The sequence below is a fragment of the Triplophysa dalaica genome, chromosome 19 (assembly GCF_015846415.1).
Source record: "Triplophysa dalaica isolate WHDGS20190420 chromosome 19, ASM1584641v1, whole genome shotgun sequence".
Taxonomy (NCBI): domain Eukaryota; kingdom Metazoa; phylum Chordata; class Actinopteri; order Cypriniformes; family Nemacheilidae; genus Triplophysa; species Triplophysa dalaica.
In genome coordinates this window covers 17,234,834-17,255,065 of record NC_079560.1, presented here as the reverse complement: position 1 = coordinate 17,255,065, position 20,232 = coordinate 17,234,834, and the positions used below count along the sequence as shown (strand labels likewise).

The following is a 20,232-nucleotide window of genomic DNA, read 5'->3' as shown; positions in this document are numbered from 1 at the left end:
ATTGGACGATTAATATAATGATTATTTTTCTGTTGCTCGATTAATAAAAACCATAATGTATCTCAAATAAATACCAAAAAAATCTTAATAATATTGTTTATTAAACAACAGTTTTGCACAGCATAAAATATTCTGCTTTACACAAAATAAAATTGTTGTACTGTTTTACAAAATGAAAGACCAGCCTGTTTACTCTTTACAGCACCAACATAACTCTCTTGTTCAAAAAATTCTAAAGTTGTAGTGCAAAAAAAAACACGTTGCAGTGCACAGTATAGTATGAGGCGCCGTTTAGGGTGTAAATCAAACTGCGCTCATGAATACATATATAAAAGCGTGCATACACATATATACATTGCTCGCATATACATGTATACTTTTGAATGTTCAAGCAAACACATATGAAAATCATGTGCGCACAAATGTGAAATCCATACCATTACATCTTATGTTAATAATGCATGCATGTACACTTTTCACGCATACATATAAACTCTGCGTACATACACATAAAACACTCGCACATACATACAAACTCTGCGTGCATACACATCTATAAAACACTCGCACATACATACAAACTCTGCGTGCATACACATCTGTAAAACACTCGCACATACATACAAACTTTGCATGCATAGCAATTTCATATGTAGATGTGCGTGAACTTTTCAGTGTAAACGGAAGGCGTTTCAGTGTAAACGGAAGTCTTCTTCATTGAGATCAACATCTGAGAGCGATATTTGCCTTAACGTTTATTAATGCTTTGCTTGCTTGTGCAAGTTGCAATGAAGATGATATAGCCGATTTCTTTAATAGCGTTTTAAAGTGCCTCACACCGGTGTCCACACCGGACGCAACCAGAAAATAGCGTTCTCTGATGGCTCTTTCTTGGTTATTATTTTGCAACCAGAATATAACCAGCAAATAATGTTCTCTGATGGTTTTTTTTTTTTAATGGTAAAAATAGTCAAAGCTGATAAACGTCAATGACATGTGCAATACAGAAAATAGACCACATTAACACATGTTATACTGATTAAATTAAATGAATAAATGTGCACTTTAATGGCTGAAAATAATAAACTAGTTAAGCTAAATGAAAATACAATTAAATAAATCCTTGTGTATTTCTTAAGTGTGGTTGTCTGTTACTATGTGTGCTTGAACACGTGCATTCTCCGCTTTGCTGCGCACTCCCGTCATTTAAAAGTTAGTGGTCATTTCGTTTTACCTCACGCACTAACGCATTAGTTTAGCGGTTTATTATTTATTTAAAAAATTGATGTAAGGTTGGAACACGGAGCTTTTGATAGTTATATCTGAAGACAAGCGATGGATAAAAACACAGCATGGATTTATTCATTACAGACGTGTAGTTATGCCAAACGGACCCGAGGGAATATTTTAGGTTAACGTTCTGGGAACGTTCTCTCCCAGAAAGTTTATTAAAGTTTTGTTTTTGGTTGTCTCTACGGAAATAAAGTTAGAGTAACGTAACAGAACGTTATGGGAACCAGAAACTTACGTTCTATTAACGTAAATAAAACTTTCCTGAAGAACCAAAAACGAGCCTTAGAAAATAACGTTCTGGGAACAAAAAACTAACGTTAGGGAAATATCAAAAATACCAAAAATTGTTAGCGGGGTTGCACAAGCAAATAGGCCTACTAATAAACGTCAAGGCTATTGTCGCTCTCAGATTCATGCTGATCTAAATGAAGAATATTTCCATTTACAGTGAAATGCCTTCCGGTTACAGTGAAATGCCTTCCGGTTACAGTGAAATGCCTTCCGGTTACAGAGAAATGCCTTCCGTTTACACTGAAAAGTTCACGCACATCCACATATGAAATTACTACGCATGCAAAGTTTGTATGTATGTACGGGTGTTTTATAGATGTGTATGCACGGAGAGTTTGTATGTATGTGCGAGTGTTTTATAGATGTGTATGCAAGCAGAGTTTGTATGTATGTGCGAGTGTTTTATAGATGTGTATGTACGCAGAGTTTATATGTATGCGCGAAAAAGTTTATATGCATGCATTATTAACATAAGATGTATTGGTATGGATTTCACATTTGTGCGCACATGATTTTCATATGTGTTTGCTTGAACATTCAAAAGTATACATGTATATGCAAGCAATGTATATATGTGTATGTGTTGTGGATCAAAGGTTTTGCACAATGTATTTTATATATATGCATGTTCACATTTTATTGCTGTGTTTTCTCTTGTGTGAATTGCTGTGTTTGTTTTGTATTGATTGCTGTGTTGTTGCAAGCAGTATTCCCAAGCCACGCCTCTATCTCCTATCACTCAATTAAGTGATCAACTTTGAGGTTGATCAGCTGTGAATGTTTCCCTATAAAAGTGCAACAACTGTGCCTGAGACAGAGTGTGGCAGCGCTGTGTGTCCGTAACTGAAATCAACACAGCAAGAGCGAGACGAATCATGTGTGCCTGCATCGAGGAGTGAGTGTTTGTTCCACTTGCGGCGAGACAGCTTATAGCTATGAGAGCGAGTGCAGCAGAGCACACCAGTCGATGAGTCGCGGAGCACTATTGGAGTAGCAGCGTGTGAGACAGGTCGATGACCGGCTGCGAGGTACTATCGTGAAGATTGCGAAAGACTACCGTGAGGGCTGACGAGACGAGTGAAAACTGACGTGGTTCTTCTGTCGTGAATACATTGGACTGGATAGCAGGCCTGCTGTCCAGGCATGCTGTGAGTACGTTGACTTTCATCTAGCGGTGTGCCTTTTCAAAACCAGTTTGTTGCCGGTAACGGAAGAGATCGAGCTTGCTTGCAATAATTCTACTGGATGAGTGAATTTGAATCAGCCAACATTTTTAAAGGAGTCTCGAGTGAATATTCGCCTCTCTGTGGGACTGAGAGTGTATGGACGTCAGTTGCAATTCAGATGCCCAGCAGAGACTGAGTTGAACTTTGATTGTCCCCTGAGCTCGGATTTTTGGTCTTTGGACTTGTTTCTTGCTTTGTCTACGTTATTTTTAAATCATTTTCCTTCAACAATTTTATTGAAATAAAGTAGTTTCTGCTGTTATTTCTGAGTGTTGTTTTCCACTGTTCCATTCCCCGATAAAGAACCTGTTCTTAAAAGTGAGTTCCTGGGGTCTCTGTTTCAACTCTAGGTGGCGTAGTCGGCTACAACAAAATTTTGAATATAGATTTTATTAAATAGCTATCGGCCACTGACATAATTTGGCGCAGTCGGCAGGGTCGGGTATGGGAACGGTGGAACAGCACTTGATAGAATATACACATTTTTTTTTTCAAAGATGATGATGCCAGTGTTTCCTGGTGCCCCTTGGGTGCCCAAGTTTACAGGTACTGATTGTGATTTGAGGTATGGAGACTGGAAAGAACAAATGCAAGGGCTTTTAGAAGCCCAAGAAGTACCTGAAGCAAAGAAAGTCAAAAATCGTAATGGGTGCCCTGGGTGGGGATGCAAAGCGGGAAATAAGTGTTTTGGCTGATGGAGATAGGGATAAAGCCAATAAGATTTTTGAGCATTTAGATATCTTGTATGCTGGAGAAATACCTCTTTTCCTGTCCTTCGATCACATTTTTTCAGTTGGAGACGGAGGCAAGATGAGTCTTTTAAGACGTTTGTGTTGCGATCACGAGAGCTTTATTGCAGGTTGCGGCGACGCAGTCCGGAAGGGGCCCTTGTTGAAGATCAACTGAAAGAGCAGCTGTTGTTGGGATTTGAGGATGGACCTTTTTTGAGAGCCTTGAGAACGTATGCACGCCGAAACCCAGACGGGACGTTTGCAGATCTGCACCAAGAGGCTTTACTGTTGGGAGCAGAATACAGTCAACCAAGGTATGAACTGGCTTGTGCTGCTATTAATGGGCCAAGTAGGATTGATTCTCGCTCACAGGGGACTGACTGGAAAGCGGAATTAAAACGAGAAATTCTGGAGGAAGTTAAAGGACAGATGCGAGAATTTACACAGGAGGTGATGAAGGAGCTGAAGTCATCTAGTCCAGTCGCACAATCCAATCATGCACAACCTAATCATGTACATTTCCAGCCACAAAATATTTCTTCTGCCTTCAGCCTTCCTCGAATATGTGGGATACAGAGGGGAGGCCGATCTGCCGGCGTTGCCAACAGTCAGGACATATAGCAAGGAAAGTGTGCTTCCTAATGGGGATTTAAACTAGTTTGCCCTGCTGCCGAGGTACAGGCGGTGGGGCCAGCAAGACCATCAGAAAATCCAAGGACCATTTCTTCTTTTATTGGTGGCTGTCCAATGGTGAGTGTCCTGATTCAGGATATTGAGTGTACAGGACTGTTGGACACCGGCTCTCAAGTCACTCTGATGCAACATAGTATGTTTGAGGAGAAGTTCCCTCAGTACAAGTTGTGCCAAGCCCCTGTTTTGACCTTAAGAGCTGCAAACGGCCTCGAAATCCCCTACATTGGATATGCTGTGTTTGATTTTAAAGTTGCTGGAATCCATCTTCCAGAGCGGGGTGTTGTCATTGTAAAAGATGAATTTTCTACAAACCCTTTAATAATTGGCATGAATGTAATTACACAGCCTTATGATCGTGGGGCTAAGGATGTACCTCTGCTAGATGGTCAGCGAGTATGGGTTAGGGACCGAAATAGGCAAGGTCGTGGAAAGCTGTGTGGCTGGTGGGGTCCTGTACCCCATGTTGTAATAGGAACACTGGGAGAGACTGGTTTGGTGTATCGGGTAAGACCTGAAAAGGGAGGGAAGGAAAAGGTCCTGCATCGTAATGCACTTAAATTGTGTATTGCCTCTGAAGTGGAAGATTTAGCTCCCCCTAGTACCCTTGATAGCACGCCTATAGTCATGGCTTGGGATCCTGTACCATATAGTATTTGGGTTGCTCCGGCCCCTGAACCTGTAAATATGGGAAATGAGACTGTTAGATGATCTGCACGTACAAATGTTGGACAGCAACCTATGAGATATAGAGAGTGAATTGTATAACTTATGGCAGGGACTGCTTATATTCTACTGTGGGGGGGGGGGGGGGGGTGTTGTGGATCAAAGGTTTTGCACAATGTATTTTATATATATGCATTTTCACATTTTATTGCTGTGTTTTCTCTTGTGTGAATTGCTGTGTTTGTTTTGTATTGATTGCTGTGTTGTTGCAAGCAGTATTCCCAAGCCACGCCTCTATCTCCTATCACTCAATTAAGTGATCAACTTTGAGGTTGATCAGCTGTGAATGTTTCCCTATAAAAGTGCAACAACTGTGCCTGAGACAGAGTGTGGCAGCGCTGTGTGTCCGTAACTGAAATCAACACAGCAAGAGCGAGACGAATCACGTGTGCCTGCATCGAGGAAGTGAGTGTTTGTTCCACTTGCGGCGAGACGGCTTATAGCTATGAGAGCGAGTGCAGCAGAGCACACCAGTCGATGAGTCGCGGAGCACTATTGGAGTAGCAGCGTGTGAGACAGGTCGATGACCGGCTGCGAGGTACTATCGTGAGGACTGCGAAAGACTACCGTGAGGGCTGACGAGACGAGTGAAAACTGACGTGGTTCTTCTGTCGTGAATACATTGGACTGGATAGCAGGCCTGCTGTCCAGGCATGCTGTGAGTACGTTGACTTTCATCTAGCGGTGTGCCTTTTAAATCCAGTTTGTTGCCGGTAACGGAAGAGATCGAGCTTGCTTGCAATAATTCTACTGGATGAGTGACTTTGAATCAGCCAACATTTTTAAAGGAGTCTCGAGTGAATATTCGCCTCTCTGTGGGACTGAGAGTGTATGGACGTCAGTTGTAATTCAGATGCCCAGCAGAGACTGAGTTGAACTTTGATTGTCCCCTGAGCTCGGATTTTTGGACTTTGGACTTGTTTCTTGCTTTGTCTAGTTTATTTTTAAATCATTTTCCTTCAACAATTTTATTGAAATAAAGTAGTTTCTGCTGTTATTTCTGAGTGTTGTTTTCCACTGTTCCATTCCCCGATAAAGAACCTGTTCTTAAAAGTGAGTTCCTGGGGTCTCTGTTTCAACTCTAGGTGGCGTAGTCGGCTACAACAAAAGTTTTAAATATAGATTTTATTAAATAGCTATCGGCCGCTGACATATGCACGCTTTTATATATGTATTCATGAGCGCAGTTTGATTTACACCCTAAACGGCGCCTCATAGTATAGACATTCCTGAGTGTTTAACACAATACAAAATTCCTTTTTTTGCGTGCATTGCATCTCTTTCCCAAGATAGGACGCCAAGGTTCTTTGCTTTGTCCTAGAAAACATGAAAGCAATGCATATTAGAACAACAGCTATGACTGTGGGGTATTTTAAATCTACTCTTAACCTCATTTTAGTGCTATACTATAATTAGTTTATTTGAATGCTAACGTGGCTATCTAGCAGCTGTGCACTTATGCTAGTCTAACCAATTACCCAACCTGTCTTAGCTCTCTGTGCAGTTTGTTTGTGCTAGGTTAGTAGCTAACGTTCACTTTAGCTAACGTCAGCTACTATAGATAGCGGTGTAGCCGTAAGCTAGCTTCCATTCAAGCCAACATTAGATGATAACTAACATTGGCTAAACACAGCTGTCTAGGCGCCAGAAAATACCTACCATGAACAAACTGCACGGAGAGCTAAGATAGTTAGTGAAGGGTTTTATATATTTTATCTGGGTTCTATATGTTTTATCTAAGGGTTTATATCAATTACATTTTCTGTGTGTGTTTTTATATGATTATTACTTATTACTGCTTACCTTATATAACATTACATTATTTTACTGTGTTGAGAAGGGCCTCAGAGTTAAGAGAGAATATTAGAGGGCAAAGAGGTATTTTCAACAGGATGTGGGGGTTGAGTATGTGTGGGCAGCATTCCATGCAGGGGAGAAGATAAGAGATGTGTGCTGCACATCCAAACACACATACCCTAATAGTGAGGGGTCCTAAGTTTATGTGGAGGCAGGTGGGGGAAGTATTTTGTGTTGCAGATAGTAAAAGAAGAAGGACGTAGTCTACGAAAATATGAGATGAAGCATCACTCCATTGGACACAAAGAAAGTAGCAGAGGTCAAGGCGCTCAGGGGTTGGCCACTGTCTGAAGCAAGCTTGAAGACACACCCACACATACACATATAAAATTGTTGTAAACCACTGAGGCGGGGCTGACTCTCTGTGTAGACTCTGTAGACTGAGGAGGCCCAGCGCGCTGTATTTCAGATTAATAAACTTCAACTTTTGTTCAACCGAAGTCCTTGAGTCCAATTTTTGAACACGCAGGACAGCTTATGTCCAACATTAGCTAGCACCACCAAAGTGCGCAGAGCTCAAGCTACACTACACAAACATGTAATTAATTTAGCCAACGTTAGTACTTGTTATTGTCTCCTTCACGAGTGACAATGAGGTGCCTCCGTTTCAGATGCTCCAACATTGCTGTTGTGCTGGCGTGGTATGCCAATTCCATTTGGAATTGTAAAGGGCGCAAATAACGACACCTTTAAGTTTGGGACTAAATTTGAAGTATTCCCATACCCATGTTCTGGTCTCCCACGTGTGTGTGGCGAGCTGCTGCGAATCGTCGACGCAAAAATATGACGTTAAAGAAATTTTGTCAACGTCATCGACATGTCGCTAAAGGCCTACTTAGAGGCCATATTTCAATTGAGAGAGCATAATGAGAGTGTACAAAGAGCACAAAATTAAATGATTTACAGCTTTCCTTTAGGTCAGTGGTAAGAGAATGGTTCTCACAATGCCAAGGTCATCGGTTCAATCCCAGGGGATTGCACATACTTAGAAACAAATGCATATGATAATGAAATGTAAATGTAAATAACAAAGTTCTCCAGAGAATTTGGATTCCCCCTACACCCATGTCATGTGAAATATCAGTGGATATCGCAATACTATGTTAGGTAAGATTTTTGAATACTATACTGAAAATATAAAATTAAAGGACCCCTGCCTCTTTACAGGGAACCAAGTATTCTACCAAATTAGGGTTTCTGCCAATCTCATATTAACCTATAGAGTAGTATTGCACACTTCGTATATTTGAAGAGAATTTAGTTTTTTAACATTCATAAAAGATAGATACAGCTGTATGATTACTCCCAAAATCATATGGCGCGTGCGGTGAGAGGGGTAGACTGAACTAAAGTACATTGTTAACAAAATACAGACATCAGTTTTACTCACCACCTGCGGTTTATGTCCGGCATCCTTTAGCGCTGGGACGGCTCCATATATCAGTTTCAAACGATCTCCAAATCCGATGTTATATCCACCGTTTATGTAACATTCATCACCCAAATGCAGTGAACGAACAAACAAACACCTGAACTTCGCGAACATATGCTCTCTCTCTCTTCCACACAAGTGAAAGGGACGTCTGCGCATGCATCTTCTCCTGCTCTCCTTCTCCTGCTTTTGGTATGCCGCGTGCTTTTCCGGGAGAATTGTTCAATACGGGACTAAGAAAAGTTGTTACAAAACAGTTTTATATGTTCGAAAAAAAAACGATGGCTGGGGTAGTGTATTGAGCACAGAAATACTACTTAATACCTCTTTTTTTGACAAGTAGACCATGTTAAGCATGAGAAGCCAGCACGTTACATGTTGCAAACACTTGGGAAGTGAGAATTCTACCACTGAACCATCTACGCTCGGTGGAAATGATGACTCCAGGGTCTGCAGCTTACACAACACATCCGGTTCTTATCGGAGCTCCACGGATTGACGTTTAAAATCTTGAATTTGTTGAATTCAACTGATTATGGATCTAGGACCAAAAACACGACCCAATGCAAGTAGCTTTTGAATGCAATTGGGCCAGAACGTATACCTTAAATCAATGGCAGCAGGGAATCAATGGGTTCTAGCAACAAAACAAGAAAGGTTTTCCCTAGAAACTACTGCGGCGCAGTGACAAGCAGCTGACCACACAGCGTTTGGCGGACACAAAAGTTGCACAGAGAGCTGTTACAGTTATATATCTGATCAAATATGCCATCCTACCCGCATTGACTGGGCCTTGAACCCCTGCCTCTTAAAAGGGGAACCAAGTATCCTGATTCTGAACAGAATTTCTAAGAGCATCTGCTAAACTGATCAACTTGAAGCTGTGCGACATACCACCGTTAATTTGCACATAAAGTAGATGTATAGGTAGATGAATTGGATTTATGGCCAACGTCTCAATAGAGGCTGCTGTGAAAGGCCAACGTACAGACACACATGAACTGAACAGGCTGGTTAGGCTGATGAAATATGCACCCAGTTTGCATCGGCCGGGAATCGGACCTGGGTTTTACGCTTGGGAAGCGAGAATTCTACCACTGAACCACCGATGCTCAGTTGAAATGGTGCCTGCAGCGTGGGCAGATAAGTCAACACGTCCCCTGCTTTTTTAGGAGCGCCACGTATGGACGTTTAAAATCTTGAATTTAATGAAGGCAACTGATTAGGGATCTCGGAGCAAAAAATTTAATGTGAAGAAAGCAACTGATTAGGGAAATCGGACCAAAAGCACTAGCCAACGCAAGTAGCATTTGCATTGAAGTGGGCCAGAACGTCCAGTTAGCCGGGCAGCTTTAGGAGAACACCGAGAGCTGCAACAGCTACATGTCTCCGATGAAATATGCACCCAGTTTGCATCGGCCGGGAATCGCACCCGGGCCTCACGCTTGGGAGTCGAGAATTCTACCACTGAACCACCGATGCTCAGTTAAATGGTGCCTGCAGCGTGGACAGATAAGTTAACACGTTCTCTGCTTTTTTAGGAGCACCACGTATGGACGTTTAAAATCTTCAATTTAATTAAGGCAACTGATTAGGGATCTCGGAGCAAAATATTGAATGTGAAGAAAATAACTGATTAGGGATATCGGACCAAAAGAACCACCCAATGCAAGTAGCATTTGCATTGAAGTGGACTAGAACGTCCAGCTATCCGGGCAGCTTTAGGAGAACACCAAGAGCTGCAACAGCTACATGTCTCTGAAGAAATATGCACCCAGTTTGCATCGGCCGGGAATCAGACCCGGGTCTCACGCCGAGAAGCGAGAATTCTACCACTGAACCACCGATGCTCAGTTGAGATAGTGCCTGCAGCGTGGGCAGCTAAATCCACACGTCCGGTGCTCTTAGGAGCACCACGTATGGACGTTTAAAATCTTGAATGTGATGTAAGCAACTGATTAGGGATCTCGGACCAAATATTGAATGTGATGAAAGCAACTGATTAGGGATATCGGACCAAAAGCACCAGCCAATGCAAGTAGCATTTGCATTTATGTGGACTGGAACGTCCAGATATCCAGGCAGCTTTAGGAGAACACCGAGAGCTGCAACAGCTACAGGTCGCTGATGAAATTTGCTCCCAGGTTGCATCGGCCGGGAATCGGACCCGGGTCTCATACTTGGGAAGTGAGAATTCTACCATTGAACCACCGATGCTCAGTTGAGATGGTGCATGCAGCGTGGGCAGCTAAGTCAACACATCCGGTGCTTTTAGGAGCACCACGTATGGACGTTTAAAATCTTCAATTTAATAAAGGCATCTGATTAGGGATCTCGGAGCAAAACATTGAATGTGAAGAGAATAACTGATTAGGGATATCGGACCAAATGCACCAACCAATGTAAGTAGCATTTGGATTGAAGTGTTCCAGAACGTCCAGTTATCCGGGCAGCTTTAGGAGATCACCGAGAGGTGCAACAGCTACATGTCTCTGATGAAATATGCACCCAGGTTGCATCGGCCGGGAATCGGACCCAGGTCTCACGCTTGGGAAGCAAGAATTCTACCACTGAACCACCGATGCTCAGTGGAAGTGGTGCCTGCAGCGTGGGCAGATAAGTTTACACGTTCTCTGCTTTTTTAGGATTACCACGTATGGATGTTTAAAATCTTCAATTTAATGAAGTCAACTGATTAGGGATCTCGGAGCAAAATATTGAATGTGAAGAAAATAAATGATTAGGGATATCGGACCAAAAACACCAGCCAATGCAAGTAGCATTTGAATTGAAGTGGACTAGAACGTCCAGCTTTCCGGGCTGCTTTAGGAGAACACCGAGAGCTGCAACAGCTACATGTCTCTGAAGAAATATGCACCCAGTTTGCATCGGCCGGGAATCGGACCCGGGTCTCACGCGTGTGATGCGAGAATTCTGCCACTGAACCACCGATGCTCAGTTTGAAATGGTGCCTGCAGCGTGGGCAACTAAGTCAACACATCCGGTGCTTTTAGGAGCACCACGTATGGACGTTTAAAATCTTCAATTTAAAGAAGGCAACTGATTAGGGATCTCGGACCAAAAGCATAAACCAATGTAAGTAGCACTTGCATTGAAGTGGGCCAGAACGTCCAGTTATCAGGGCAGCTTTAGGAGAACTCTGAGAGCTTCAACAGCTACATGTCTCCGATGAAATATGCATCAGTTTGCATCGCCAGGAAACGCACCCGGGCCTCACGCTTGGGAATCGAGAATTCTTCCACTGAACCACCGATGCTCAGTTGAAATGATGCGTGCAGTGTGGGCAGATAAGTTAACATGTTCTCTGCTTTTTTAGGAGCACCACGTATGGACGTTTAAATCTTCAATTAATTAAGGCAACTGATTAGGGATCTTGGAGCAAAATATTGAATGTGAAGAAAATAACTAATTAGGGATATCGGACCAAAAGACCCAGCCAACGCAAGTAGCATTTGCATTGAAGTGTGCCAGAACGTCCAGTTAGCTGGGCAGCTTTAGGAGAACATCGAGATCTGAAACAGCTACATGTCTCTGAAGAAATATGCACCCAGTTTGCATCGGCCGGGAATCAGACCCGGGTCTCACGCGCGTGAAGCGAGAATTCTACCACTGAACCACCTATGCTCAGTTGAGAAAGTGCCTCTAGCGTGGGCAGCTAAATCCACACGTCCGGTGCTCTTAGGAGCACCACGTATGGACGTTTAAAATCTTGAATGTGATGTAAGCAACTGATTAGGGATATCGGACCAAAAGCACCAGCCAATGCAAGTAGCATTTGCATTTATGTGGACTAGAACGTCCAGATATCCGGGCAGCTTTAGGAGAACACCGAGAGCTGCAACAGCTACAGGTCGCTGATGAAATTTGCTCCCAGGTTGCATCGGCCGGGAATCGGACCCGGGTCTCATACTTGGGAAGTGAGAATTCTACCATTGAACCACCGATGCTCAGTTGAGATGGTGCATGCAGCGTGGGCAGCTAAGTCAACACATCCGGTGCTTTTAGGACCACCACGTATGGACGTTTAAAATCTTCAATTTAATGAAGGCATCTGATTAGGGATATCGGACCAAATGCACCAACCAATGTAAGTAGCATTTGCATTGAAGTGTGCCAGAACGTCCAGTTATCCGGGCAGCTTTAGGAGATCACCGAGAGCTGCAACAGCTACATGTCTCTGATGAAATATGCACCCAGGTTGCATCGGCCGGGAATCGGACCCAGGTCTCACGCTTGGGAGTCGAGAATTCTACCACTGAACCACCGATGCTCAGTTAAATGGTGCCTGCAGCGTGGACAGATAAGTTAACACGTTCTCTGCTTTTTTAGGAGCACCACGTATGGACGTTTAAAATCTTCAATTTAATTAAGGCAACTGATTAGGGATCTCGGAGCAAAATATTGAATGTGAAGAAAATAACTGATTAGGGATATCGGACCAAAAGAACCACCCAATGCAAGTAGCATTTGCATTGAAGTGGACTAGAACGTCCAGCTATCCGGGCAGCTTTAGGAGAACACCAAGAGCTGCAACAGCTACATGTCTCTGAAGAAATATGCACCCAGTTTGCATCGGCCGGGAATCAGACCCGGGTCTCACGCCGAGAAGCGAGAATTCTACCACTGAACCACCGATGCTCAGTTGAGATAGTGCCTGCAGCGTGGGCAGCTAAATCCACACGTCCGGTGCTCTTAGGAGCACCACGTATGGACGTTTAAAATCTTGAATGTGATGTAAGCAACTGATTAGGGATCTCGGACCAAATATTGAATGTGATGAAAGCAACTGATTAGGGATATCGGACCAAAAGCACCAGCCAATGCAAGTAGCATTTGCATTTATGTGGACTGGAACGTCCAGATATCCGGGCAGCTTTAGGAGAACACCGAGAGCTGCAACAGCTACAGGTCGCTGATGAAATTTGCTCCCAGGTTGCATCGGCCGGGAATCGGACCCGGGTCTCATACTTGGGAAGTGAGAATTCTACCATTGAACCACCGATGCTCAGTTGAGATGGTGCATGCAGCGTGGGCAGCTAAGTCAACACATCCGGTGCTTTTAGGAGCACCACGTATGGACGTTTAAAATCTTCAATTTAATAAAGGCATCTGATTAGGGATCTCGGAGCAAAACATTGAATGTGAAGAGAATAACTGATTAGGGATATCGGACCAAATGCACCAACCAATGTAAGTAGCATTTGGATTGAAGTGTGCCAGAACGTCCAGTTATCCGGGCAGCTTTAGGAGATCACCGAGAGGTGCAACAGCTACATGTCTCTGATGAAATATGCACCCAGGTTGCATCGGCCGGGAATCGGACCCAGGTCTCACGCTTGGGAAGCAAGAATTCTACCACTGAACCACCGATGCTCAGTGGAAGTGGTGCCTGCAGCGTGGGCAGATAAGTTTACACGTTCTCTGCTTTTTTAGGATTACCACGTATGGATGTTTAAAATCTTCAATTTAATGAAGTCAACTGATTAGGGATCTCGGAGCAAAATATTGAATGTGAAGAAAATAAATGATTAGGGATATCGGACCAAAAACACCAGCCAATGCAAGTAGCATTTGAATTGAAGTGGACTAGAACGTCCAGCTTTCCGGGCTGCTTTAGGAGAACACCGAGAGCTGCAACAGCTACATGTCTCTGAAGAAATATGCACCCAGTTTGCATCGGCCGGGAATCGGACCCGGGTCTCACGCGTGTGATGCGAGAATTCTGCCACTGAACCACCGATGCTCAGTTTGAAATGGTGCCTGCAGCGTGGGCAACTAAGTCAACACATCCGGTGCTTTTAGGAGCACCACGTATGGACGTTTAAAATCTTCAATTTAAAGAAGGCAACTGATTAGGGATCTCGGACCAAAAGCATAAACCAACGTAAGTAGCACTTGCATTGAAGTGGGCCAGAACGTCCAGTTATCAGGGCAGCTTTAGGAGAACTCTGAGAGCTTCAACAGCTACATGTCTCCGATGAAATATGCATCAGTTTGCATCGCCAGGAAACGCACCCGGGCCTCACGCTTGGGAATCGAGAATTCTTCCACTGAACCACCGATGCTCAGTTGAAATGATGCGTGCAGTGTGGGCAGATAAGTTAACATGTTCTCTGCTTTTTTAGGAGCACCACGTATGGACGTTTAAATCTTCAATTAATTAAGGCAACTGATTAGGGATCTTGGAGCAAAATATTGAATGTGAAGAAAATAACTAATTAGGGATATCGGACCAAAAGACCCAGCCAACGCAAGTAGCATTTGCATTGAAGTGTGCCAGAACGTCCAGTTAGCTGGGCAGCTTTAGGAGAACATCGAGATCTGAAACAGCTACATGTCTCTGAAGAAATATGCACCCAGTTTGCATCGGCCGGGAATCAGACCCGGGTCTCACGCGCGTGAAGCGAGAATTCTACCACTGAACCACCTATGCTCAGTTGAGAAAGTGCCTCTAGCGTGGGCAGCTAAATCCACACGTCCGGTGCTCTTAGGAGCACCACGTATGGACGTTTAAAATCTTGAATGTGATGTAAGCAACTGATTAGGGATATCGGACCAAAAGCACAGGCCAATGCAAGTAGCATTTGCATTTATGTGGACTAGAACGTCCAGATATCCGGGCAGCTTTAGGAGAACACCGAGAGCTGCAACAGCTACAGGTCGCTGATGAAATTTGCTCCCAGGTTGCATCGGCCGGGAATCGGACCCGGGTCTCATACTTGGGAAGTGAGAATTCTACCATTGAACCACCGATGCTCAGTTGAGATGGTGCATGCAGCGTGGGCAGCTAAGTCAACACATCCGGTGCTTTTAGGACCACCACGTATGGACGTTTAAAATCTTCAATTTAATGAAGGCATCTGATTAGGGATATCGGACCAAATGCACCAACCAATGTAAGTAGCATTTGCATTGAAGTGTGCCAGAACGTCCAGTTATCCGGGCAGCTTTAGGAGATCACCGAGAGCTGCAACAGCTACATGTCTCTGATGAAATATGCACCCAGGTTGCATCGGCCGGGAATCGGACCCAGGTCTCACGCTTGGGAAGCAAGAATTCTACCACTGAACCACCGATGCTCAGTGGAAGTGGTGCCTGCAGCGTGGGCAGATAAGTTTACACGTTCTCTGCTTTTTTAGGAGCACCACGTATGGATGTTTAAAATCTTCAATTTAATGAAGGCAACTTATTAGGGATCTCGGAGCAAAATATTGAATGTGAAGAAAATAACTGATTAGGGATATCGGACCAAAAACACCAGCCAATGCAAGTAGCATTTGAATTGAAGTGGACTAGAACGTCCAGCTTTCCGGGCTGCTTTAGGAGAACACCGAGAGCTGCAACAGCTACATGTCTCTGAAGAAATATGCACCCAGTTTGCATCAGCCGGGAATCGGACCCGGGTCTCACGCGTGTGATGCGAGAATTCTGCCACTGAACCACCGATGCTCAGTTTGAAATGGTGCCTGCAGCGTTGGCAACTAAGTGAACACATCCGGTGCTTTTAGGAGAACCACGTATGGACGTTTAAAATCTTCAATTTAAAGAAGGCAACTGATTAGGGATCTCGGACCAAAAGCATAAACCAATGTAAGTAGCACTTGCATTAAAGTGGGCCAGATCGTCCAGTTATCCGGGCAGCTTTAGGAGAACTCTGAGAGCTTCAACAGCTACATGTCTCCGATGAAATATGCACCAGTTTGCATCGGCCGGGAATCGCACCCGGGCCTCACGCTTGGGAATCGAGAATTCTACCACTGAACCACCGATGCTCAGTTGAAATGATGAGTGCAGTGTGGGCAGATAAGTTAACATGTTCTCTGCTTTTTTAGGAGCACCACGTATGGACGTTTAAAATCTTCAATTTAATTAAGGCAACTGATTAGGGATCTTGGAGCAAAATATTGAATGTGAAGAAAATAACTAATTAGGGATATCGACCAAAAGCACCAGCCAATGCAACTAGCATTTGCATTGAAGTGGACTAGAACGTCCAGTTATCTGGGCAGCTTTAGGAGATCACCGAGAGCTGCAACAGCTACATGTCTCTGATGAAATATGCACCCAGGTTGCATCGGCCGGGAATCGGACCCAGGTCAGACGCGTGGGAAGCGAGAATTCTACAACTGAACCACCGATGCTCAGTGGAAGTGGTGCCTGCAGCGTGGGCAGATAAGTTTACACGTTCTCTGCTTTTTTAGGAGCACCACGTATGGATGTTTAAAATCTTCAATTTAATGAAGGCAACTGATTAGGGATCTCGGAGCAAAATATTGATTGTGAAGAAAATAACTGATTAGGGATATCGGACCGAAAGCACCAGCCAATGCAAGTAGCATTTGCATTGAAGTGGGCCAGAACGTCCAGTTAGCCGGGCAGCTCAAGGAGAACACCAAGAGCTGCAACAGCTACATGTCTCTGAAGAAATATGCACAAAGTTTGCATCGGCCGGGAATCGGACCCGGGTCTCACGCGTGTGATGCGAGAATTCTGCCACTGAACCACCGATGCTCAGTTTGAAATGGTGCCTGCAGCGTGGGCAACTAAGTCAACACATCCGGTGCTTTTAGGAGCACCACGTATGGACGTTTAAATCTTCAATTAATTTAGGCAACTGATTAGGGATCTTGGAGCAAAATATTGAATGTGAAGAAAATAACTAATTAGGGATATCGGACCAAAAGACCCAGCCAACGCAAGTAGCATTTGCATTGTAGTGTGCCAGAACGTCCAGTTAGCTGGGCAGCTTTAGGAGAACATCGAGATCTGAAACAGCTACATGTCTCTGAAGAAATATGCACCAAGTTTGCATCGGCCGGGAATCTGACCCGGGTCTCACCCTTGGGAAGCGAGAATTCTAGCACTGAAACACAGATGCTCAGTTTGAAATGGTGCCTGCAGCGTGGGCAACTAAGTCAACACATCCGGTGCTTTTAGGAGCACCACGTATGGACGTTTAAAATCTTCAATTTAAAGAAGGCAACTGATTAGGAATCTCGGACCAAAAGCATCAACCAATGTAAGTAGCACTTGCATTGAAGTGCCCCAGAACGTCCAGTTATCCGGGCAGCTTTAGGAGAACTTTGAGAGCTTCAACAGCTACATGTCTCAGATGAAATATGCACCCAGTTTGCATCAGCCGGGAATCGCACCCGGGCCTCACGCTTGGAATCGAGAATTCTACCACTGAACCACCGATGCTCAGTTGAAATGGTGCCTGCAGCGTGGACAGATAAGTTAACACGTTCTCTGCTTTTTTAGGAGCACCACGTATGGACGTTTAAAATCTTCAATTTAATTAAGGCAACTGATTAGGGATCTCGGAGCAAAATATTGAATGTGAAGAAAATAACTGATTAGGGATATCGGACCAAAAGCACCACCCAATGCAAGTAGCATTTGCATTGAAGTGGACTAGAACGTCCAGCTATCCGGGCAGCTTTAGGAGAACACCAAGAGCTGCAACAGCTACATGTCTCTGAAGAAATATGCACCCAGTTTGCATCGGCCGGGAATCAGACCCGGGTCTCACGCGCGTGAAGCGAGAATTCTACCACTGAACCACCTATGCTCAGTTGAGAAAGTGCCTCTAGCGTGGGCAGCTAAATCCACACGTCCGGTGCTCTTAGGAGCACCACGTATGGACGTTTAAAATCTTGAATGTGATGTAAGCAACTGATTAGGGATATCGGACCAAAAGCACCAGCCAATGCAAGTAGCATTTGCATTTATGTGGACTAGAACGTCCAGATATCCGGGCAGCTTTAGGAGAACACCGAGAGCTGCAACAGCTACAGGTCGCTGATGAAATTTGCTCCCAGGTTGCATCGGCCGGGAATCGGACCCGGGTCTCATACTTGGGAAGTGAGAATTCTACCATTGAACCACCGATGCTCAGTTGAGATGGTGCATGCAGCGTGGGCAGCTAAATCCACACGTCCGGTGCTCTTAGGAGCACCACGTATGGACTTTTAAAATCTTCAATTTAATGAAGGCAACTGATTAGGCATCTCGGACCAAAAGCACCAACCAATGTAAGTAGCATTTGCATTGAAGTGGGCCAGAACGTCCAGTTATCCGGGCAGCTTTAGGAGATCACCGAGAGCTGCAACAGCTACATGTCTCTGATGAAATATGCACCCAGGTTGCATCGGCCGGGATTCGGACCCAGGTCTCACGCTTGGGAAACGAGAATTCTACCACTGAACCAACGATGCTCAGTCGAAGTGGAAGCTGCAGCGTTGGCAGATAAGTTAACACGTCCGGTGCTCTTAGGAGCACCATGTATGGACTTTTAAAATCTTCAATTTAATGAAGGCAACTGATTAGGCATCTCGGACCAAAAGCACCAACCAATGTAAGTAGCATTTGCATTGAAGTGGGCCAGAACGTCCAGTTATCCGGGCAGCTTTAGGAGATCACCGAGAGCTACAACAGCTACATGTCTCTGATGAAATATGCACCCAGGTTGCATCGGCCGGGATTCGGACCCAGGTCTCATGCTTGGGAAACGAGAATTCTACCACTGAACCACCGATGCTCAGTTGAAATGGTGCCTGCAGCGTGGACAGCTAAGTCAACACATCCGGTGCTTTTAGGAGCACCACGTATGGACGTTTAAAAACTTCAATTTAATGAAGGCATCTGATTAGGGATCTCGGAGCAAAACATTGAATGTGAAGAGAATAACTGATTAGGGATATCGGACCAAAAGTACCAGCCAAATGCAAGTAGCATTTGGATTGAAGTGGGCCAGAACATCCAGTTAGCCGGGCAGCTTTAGGAGAACACAGAGAGCTGCAACAGCTACATGTCTCTGATGAAATATGCACCCAGGTTGCATCGGCCGGGATTCGGACCCGGGTCTCACGCTTGGGAAGCGAGAACTCTACCACTGAACCACCAATGCTCAGTTGAGATGGTGCCTGCAGCGTGGGCAGCTAAATCCACACGTCCGGTGCTCTTAGGAGCACCACGTATGGATGTTTAAATTCTTCAATTTAATGAAGGCAACTGATTAGGGATCTCGGAGCAAAAGATTGAATGTGAAGAAAATAACTGATTAGGGATCTCGGACCAAAAGCACCAGCCAATGCAAGTAGCATTTGCATTGAAGTGGGCCAGAACGTCCAGTTAGCCGGGCAGCTTCAAGAGAACACCGAGAGCTGCAACAGCTACATGTCTCTGAAAAAACATGCACTCAGTATGCATCGGCCGGGAATTGGACCCGGGTCTCACGCTTGGGAAGCGAGAATTCTACCACTGAACCACCGATGCTCAGTTGAAATGTTGCCTGCAGCATGGGCAGATAAGTTTACACGTTCTCTGCTTTTTTAGGAGCACCACGTATGGATGTTTAAAATCTTCAATTTAATGAAGGCAACTGATTAGGGATCTCGGACCAAAATATTTCATGTGATAAAAGCAACTGATTAGGGATATCGGACCAAAAGCACCAGCCAATGCAATTAGCATTTGCATTGAAGTGGGCCAGAACGTCCAGTTAGCCGGGCAGCTTTAGGAGAACACAGAGAGCTGCAACAGCTACATCTCTCTGATGAAATATGCAACCAGGTTGCATCGGCCGGGAATCTGACCCGGGTCTCACGCTTGGGATGCGAGAATTCTACCACTGAACCACTGATGCTCCGTTGAAATGGTGCCTGCAGCGTGGGCAACTAAGTCAACACATCCGGTGCTTTTAGGAGCACCACGTATGGATGTTTAAAATCTTCAATTTAATTAAGGCAACTGATTAGGGATCTCGGAGCAAAATATTGAATGTGAAGAAAATAACTGATTAGGGATATCGGACCAAAAGCACCACCCAATGCAAGTAGCATTTGCATTGAAGTGGACTAGAACGTCCAGCTATCCGGGCAGCTTTAGGAGAACACCGAGAGCTGCAACAGCTACAGGTCGCTGATGAAATTTGCTCCCAGGTTGCATCGGCCGTGAATCGGAC

The 20,232-nt window shown here is 44.5% G+C and overlaps 8 non-coding genes across 8 annotated transcripts; all 8 read right to left on the bottom strand.

Moving 5' to 3' along the window:
- Window positions 1-9,657: 9,657 nt before the first annotated feature.
- Window positions 9,658-9,728, bottom strand: trnag-ccc (transfer RNA glycine (anticodon CCC)). The gene has a single exon. It is a non-coding gene; the product is annotated as a tRNA-Gly (tRNA).
- Window positions 9,729-10,760: 1,032 nt separating this feature from the next.
- Window positions 10,761-10,831, bottom strand: trnag-ccc (transfer RNA glycine (anticodon CCC)). Its single transcript has one exon. It is a non-coding gene; the product is annotated as a tRNA-Gly (tRNA).
- A 1,635-nt stretch (window positions 10,832-12,466) lies between these two features.
- Window positions 12,467-12,537, bottom strand: trnag-ccc (transfer RNA glycine (anticodon CCC)). Its single transcript has one exon. It is a non-coding gene; the product is annotated as a tRNA-Gly (tRNA).
- Window positions 12,538-13,569: 1,032 nt separating this feature from the next.
- trnag-ccc (transfer RNA glycine (anticodon CCC)) lies at window positions 13,570-13,640 on the bottom strand. The gene has a single exon. It is a non-coding gene; the product is annotated as a tRNA-Gly (tRNA).
- Window positions 13,641-15,275: 1,635 nt separating this feature from the next.
- On the bottom strand, window positions 15,276-15,346 carry trnag-ccc (transfer RNA glycine (anticodon CCC)). Its single transcript has one exon. It is a non-coding gene; the product is annotated as a tRNA-Gly (tRNA).
- A 622-nt stretch (window positions 15,347-15,968) lies between these two features.
- On the bottom strand, window positions 15,969-16,039 carry trnag-ccc (transfer RNA glycine (anticodon CCC)). The gene has a single exon. It is a non-coding gene; the product is annotated as a tRNA-Gly (tRNA).
- A 3,066-nt stretch (window positions 16,040-19,105) lies between these two features.
- trnag-ccc (transfer RNA glycine (anticodon CCC)) lies at window positions 19,106-19,176 on the bottom strand. The gene has a single exon. It is a non-coding gene; the product is annotated as a tRNA-Gly (tRNA).
- A 297-nt stretch (window positions 19,177-19,473) lies between these two features.
- trnag-ccc (transfer RNA glycine (anticodon CCC)) lies at window positions 19,474-19,544 on the bottom strand. The gene has a single exon. It is a non-coding gene; the product is annotated as a tRNA-Gly (tRNA).
- Window positions 19,545-20,232: the final 688 nt, after the last annotated feature.